Source organism: Lissotriton helveticus, chromosome 12, assembly GCF_964261635.1.
Source record: "Lissotriton helveticus chromosome 12, aLisHel1.1, whole genome shotgun sequence".
NCBI classification, from domain to species: domain Eukaryota; kingdom Metazoa; phylum Chordata; class Amphibia; order Caudata; family Salamandridae; genus Lissotriton; species Lissotriton helveticus.
The window spans coordinates 306114325-306120324 of NC_136073.1; positions in this window are offsets into that span (position 1 = coordinate 306114325).

Consider the following 6000-nt stretch of genomic DNA (forward strand, 5'->3'; position numbering starts at 1 on the left):
CCCCGAACTCCTGTCTTATTCCCTTGAAATAATTCTAGAATACTAGTTCTAATCAAAGCCTATCCCATCTTTAGTGATTCATCTTAAACCTTCTAATTTCTAATCCTTCATTTAAGTGTGTCCTGATTCCATTAATCTATAAATGGTTGCTCTGACTTATTTGCTATTCAGCTATGTACTTTCTGTTATTCTGATTATCGATTGCTTAATTACTGTGAATTTGATGATTTCTGAATTTTACTAAAATTAGATAAAGATTTAAAAACTTCCAGTTGTCCGTGGTCATTTTACAAAAGGTATTGGATGTTATTTGTTGGGTTTGTATTTTACTGCCTTTCCTTTTACAGCTAGCTCCCTGATCCATTGTGGTCATAGGTACCCGCGTCGGTGGATGGTAAGTCGGGTACTCTGAGGAATAACGAAAGGAAACTCACAAATATCTGATAGCAGAGCGTGAGGTCATCTGATCAATGTATATGGTGATTTGAAATATATGGGCCCGAAGCCAGAAGTGGCGAAATTATTGGTCGGGTGACCCGCGCGCTCTATCAGTATTTTCTGGTAAGCAGAGGATGGTTAGGGAATAGTTAAAGGTTAGGTAGGACTAGTTAAGCTAAGTCAAGTCGGTAGCTGCTAGTATATTGATGCTGCTATAAGAGCGGCCATTTCGAGGGACCTGATCACTCTCTTGAGAATGAGCTGCTTTTGAAATTTATGAATTGTTTTAAAATTGTTATTCTTGTTCTTATATTGTTATATGTATTAATCCATGCGTATGTAAAACGTATCGTTAAGTGTTGTCAGAAACTCCCCGGGGAATTGAATAGGCGAGTGGTGAATAGAATCCATTGCCTTGAGGTCGCAGGCTCAAGGAAAGTTAGGTGCAGGTTAAGTAGAAAACCAGAAGCACTAACTAGGGTTTTTTTCTGAATACATGTGTGAATAAATGTTAGTAACGAGGTTCATTGGCAAAATTCCAATAGTGGCGTAACCTAGCAAGGGTCACATCGGAAGAGTAGCAGGTTCATCGGAGCTTGAGTGAAAGCAAAGGGGTCCGCTGGGAAACCTTAGACTCGGATATATCCCGGAAAAGAGTGGATGGGTCTAGGGAAGTAACAGGTTCACTGATGCTAGAGTGAAGGGTAGGCGGAAGAGATCTACCCGCAGCGTGTGAAAAGTAAATGGAAGTAGTTTACTTGCAGTAAAATAAATCTTTCCTGTCTAGACACTTGAGCACTGTGGCGAATGTGTATTCGTTGTAAAATAACCAAGCACTAGCACTTTAGAAAGAACGAAAGTTTCCGTTACCTTGTGAAGGGAGGGAGTCAGTCGCGAAGCGTCTCTGACGTCACTCCGTGCCGCGCTGGGATTGGTAGATACAGCGGGCGGGTAACGGGGCTGGAATTGTGAAGGAGGGGTGAGCGCCGAAGCGTGAGAACTGTCTCGCGAAAAGGCCGCGCACCCATTGGCCGAAAATATTTGAACGCGTGCACCCATTGGTCGCACGGAATTGCAAGACGCATTCTGATTGGAGGTAATTTGTAAACAAAGTTAAGCGTATAAATCGTATGTGGCACTCGTATTCTCCAGAGACTAGACCCGATCCCAGAAACCAAGGGTTTGAAAGGGATCAGTGGAAAGCTAATAGATACGATATTATGTACGGAAATAAGCGAAAAATGTCCCTTGTAAATAAGGTAAAGAATTACTTCAAAAAGGACAAGCCGATTAAAACTAGAGAGGGCATTGTTATTCCACCACCAAATACTCCCGCCTCTTTCATGATGTTTGACAGAGGGTACAATACGTGTGTGTGGTTAGAAAATTGGGTAAAATACACACAAGATGACGGAATAATGGCCTTTCCGTTAGAAGGTACCTTTAATGGTAGGATCTTGTTCAACTTAAGAACCCGAATGAATGAATTACATCCCAGACCGAGACTAACGCAGTATGAGGCATTAGAGGAATGGGAGATTGAGGCTTTCCAAAGAGAAAAGCCCCGAATGGACAAAGGGCTGACAAAGTATTACCCAAAACTGAAACAAGAATCCCGAGACAAAAAGATGAAACAATGGAGAGCATGATTGTTGAGGGACTGTTTCCCATGATGCCAGCAGAAGATCCTCCTGGGGGGGGGGAAAAAGAACAGAAAAGACTAAACATTGGGGGCCCCTGGGAGAGTCAGATGACGAATTGTTAGATGACATGTGCATGAGAAGTCCGCCTCCTTATAATGAGGGACACCGACCTTTGAGTGCAGGAGATATTCCCCGGAGACCCCTACAAAGGGAGGAGGTCAGGTCCGCAAGTGTGGGAGGGGATTATCTAGTTCCTCCTTATACTGAGAATCTGGGACCCATAGAAACCAGACGTATATACCCCAGGAGACCCGTGGATGGGGAAACAAGATATTCACGTGAAGGAGATTTTTTCCCTCGTCCCCCTTATGGAGGAGAGGTGAGGTCCGTGGGTTCAGGAATCCCGTTATTACAGCGCCAGAGTGAGGAAGATCCGAGAACTCTAGGCACAGGAAGTCTGTTTCAGAAACCTAATTATGGCGGAGGACCAAGTGAGACACATCCCACTGCCCCGAGTTATGCTCCCATTCTAACCCCACAGGTGTTATATGGAAACACTATGGACAGGTTATTAGAAGAGAAAGAGCGAGAAGCGCTAGGAAATCAGAGAGCTGAGATAATACGGAAAATGTCACAGCTAAATGCAAGTCCTGAAGCCTTAACGATCCCAGTAACGATCGGACCGGTGGTTCCGTTGTACGGGGACCGTCAAGGAAGTCCAAACCCTCCCGTAATTACTCCTGTCCTTGCACCGCCCAGACCAGAGCCCTTAATTGTAGATGACCAGACTAGTGAGTGCGAGTCGGAGGTCTCGCTACTAGATCTGCCCGTTAGAAATACAGGGAAAAGGATACAGAAGAGACAGAATACCTTTAATGCGAGGGAAATCCAGATGGAATCGACCTCAGGTACTAAGAGTGTCACGGTGGTGACTCCTGAAGAAATCGAAAGATGGAGTCGAGAATTTGAAAAACAAGCGTCTCCAACAAAGCCTTTAGATCTCTACAAGCTGATAATAGAAATAGAGGAATTAATGGCAGGAAACGTAGGATTAGACAGATTAAATACCTACTCTGAAGACGAAATGCTGTTTATCTGCAAGAGTCTCACTCGAAATACTCGAGTGCTTCATGAAAAACTGATAGACACGGCTGCTAGCATGGGAATAGATATTTCAAAATCAAAAACGCTGCAGAAACCATATAGGGCAGATTTCTCAGACAAAGATTTGGAAAACTTAAATGTTTCAGGGAAGAAAGCACAGGTCAAAGAACTATTGACTGTATTGCAAAAATGGGGAGATGTGGAAAGGTGGAAAGCCAGATGGGCCAAGAAAAAGGACGAGGCCAGGTCTAGGCAGGCAACTCCCGAATTTTTGCTAAAAGAAGCTGAAAAACCAGAACAGTTATGCCCTATGCGCGAAGTACCAGGTGGGAAGTATATGCACGTTCCATGGTCCAGACAGGATATTGTGTCCTTTACCAACGATTTCCCCAAATTGCGCGAAAAACCAGTAGACTGGTACAGGCAGGTGGAAAGGTTCGTAAAGGTGCAAAAATGCCTGTGGAAAGACCTGGATGGGTTTTTTGACATTGTGGTCCCGGTAGATCTGTGGACCGAGTGTAAAATAGCCATAGCTTGGCCTAGTGAAGAATACCCGAGAGATGGCAACACAGGGGAACCATCGAAAGAAGTGATGAAAAAATATGAACAAGTAATTCAGAATTTGAAACTAAAAGTGCCAGCAAAGGAAACTGATTGGACCAAGATAGATAGAACAACACAGGAAAGAGACGAGACAGTGCACTCCTTCTATGAAAGGCTGTTGCAGGTGTTCAAAACATACAGCGGTATAGACAACATCGAGATGAAGGATATGACACATTTTATTTACAGGTTTGTAAATGGTTTAAGACCCGAAATTTGTCAGTGGATAAAGGATAACAAAATATGTTGGCATACTAAAAAGATGGATGAGGTCCTACGGTACGCCAAGTACTGTGAGGACGAGATGGCAGAAAAGAAAAAGGCTCTTAAGGAGAAGGTTATGTGGGCTCAAGTGAAGCTCGCAGAACAGCAGGAAAAACAATTGAATAAAATGGCCAAAACTACTCAGAACCAAGGTCCTGGGGGAGGGGGTGGAGGAAAGCCCCGGCCCAAAATGAGCAGGGAGGAGGCTAAGAAGAAATTTCCCTGCCATCAGTGCGGAGAAATTGGACACTGGCGAGACGAGTGTCCCTATTTGCAGGATGATAACTCCCAAACACCTGATTTAACTCCACAGACGCAGAAAGAAAGACCAAGAAAGACACAACAACAGGTAAAAACGATTCAGTTGCCCCGAGCACCAAAGCAAGTATTTAAGGGAAAATTCACGCAGGGTGATGACGTAGAAGTCTGGGAAAGCAATGAGAACAGAAATACAGCAACTTCGCAGTATTTACTAAATGATACCTTCCTTTGTGATGACCAGTACTGACGGGGCCTGAGAGGGGAGGACGAGGAGTGCGCCTCCTTGCCGGTAGACCAGTCCGGACCATACATTGAAGGAAAGGTTGACGGAAATGATGTCACTTTTCTGTTGGACACTGGCGCTACCCGTTCTACTGTGAGAACAGTGGACGTTCCAAACCTACCCCTCTCGGGAGAAGCCATCCAAGTAGTGGGTGTATCTAATCAATTAATTAGTACTCCTGTTACCGAGCCCATGGAGATCTCAATTGGAAACTTTAAAGAAATGCATAGATTTGTCGTTTGTGACACCAGTCCAGTGAACTTACTGGGACGTGATTTGCTGTGCAAAATGAACTGTACCATCTTTTGCACACCAAAGGGTGTTGAAATTCAGACCCCAGACGAAGATGGCATTTATAAATTAATGTTAATCAGACCAGACTCAGAAATTAAACGAATGACTATGCAGGATTTGCCCAAAGAACTCCAAGAAACAGTGAAGCCAGAGGTATGGGACTTTACCGGAAAAGATGTAGGATTAATGAAAAACGTAGACCCCATACAGATAGCCATAAAAGACAATGCAGTATACCCTAATACTAAACCCTACAGAATGAATGCAGAAGTGAGAGCTGGTGTTGCCCTGGAAATACAAAAATTGCTAGAAGGAAACATCATACAGGAAGTAATGAGTAGCCCGTGCAACTCACCGATTATGGGCATCAAAAAGCCTAGTGGCAAGTACAGAGTAGTGCAGGACCTAAGAAAGGTAAACAAGATAGTGATTCCTTGCTTCCCTATTGTCCCGAACCCAGCAGTGATTCTGTATCAGATTCCCTGGGATGCTGAGTGGTTCACTGTGATAGACCTGTGTCATGCATTCTTTTCCATTCCCTTGCATCCAGACAGCAAATTTCTTTTCTCATTTGCCTTCAACAGTCACGTGTATGTCTGGAACAGGGTCCCCCAGGGGTACACAGAGAGCCCCTCTATCTTTAATCAGATCTTGAAAAAATGCTTGGAAACTTTGGTCTTACCTGGAAATTCTGTCTTGGTGCAATACATTGACGACCTCTTGGTGGCGTCCAAAAGTCATAGGGACTGTGTGATTGACACCATTGCCTTACTGAATCACCTGAGTGAGAAGGGACATAAAGTGGCCCATGAAAAATTACAGTTCTGTGCAAAATCAGTGAAATATCTGGGGCACCAGATAGAGAAAGGCATCAGGAAAGTAACGTCAGAAAGAGTGAGAATAATTCAAAAGATGCAGTTACCCCGTACTCAGAAAGAAGTCAGAATGTTCCTTGGAGTGATAGGATACTGCAGGCAATGGATTGTGGGATTTGCCGTCCTAGCTAGGCCTTTGATACAAATGACCAAGAGAGGAACACCGGATATCGTAGAATGGGATGATGAAAGCTTAACAGCCTTCACAAAATTGCGAGATTGTCTGTGTGCAGCC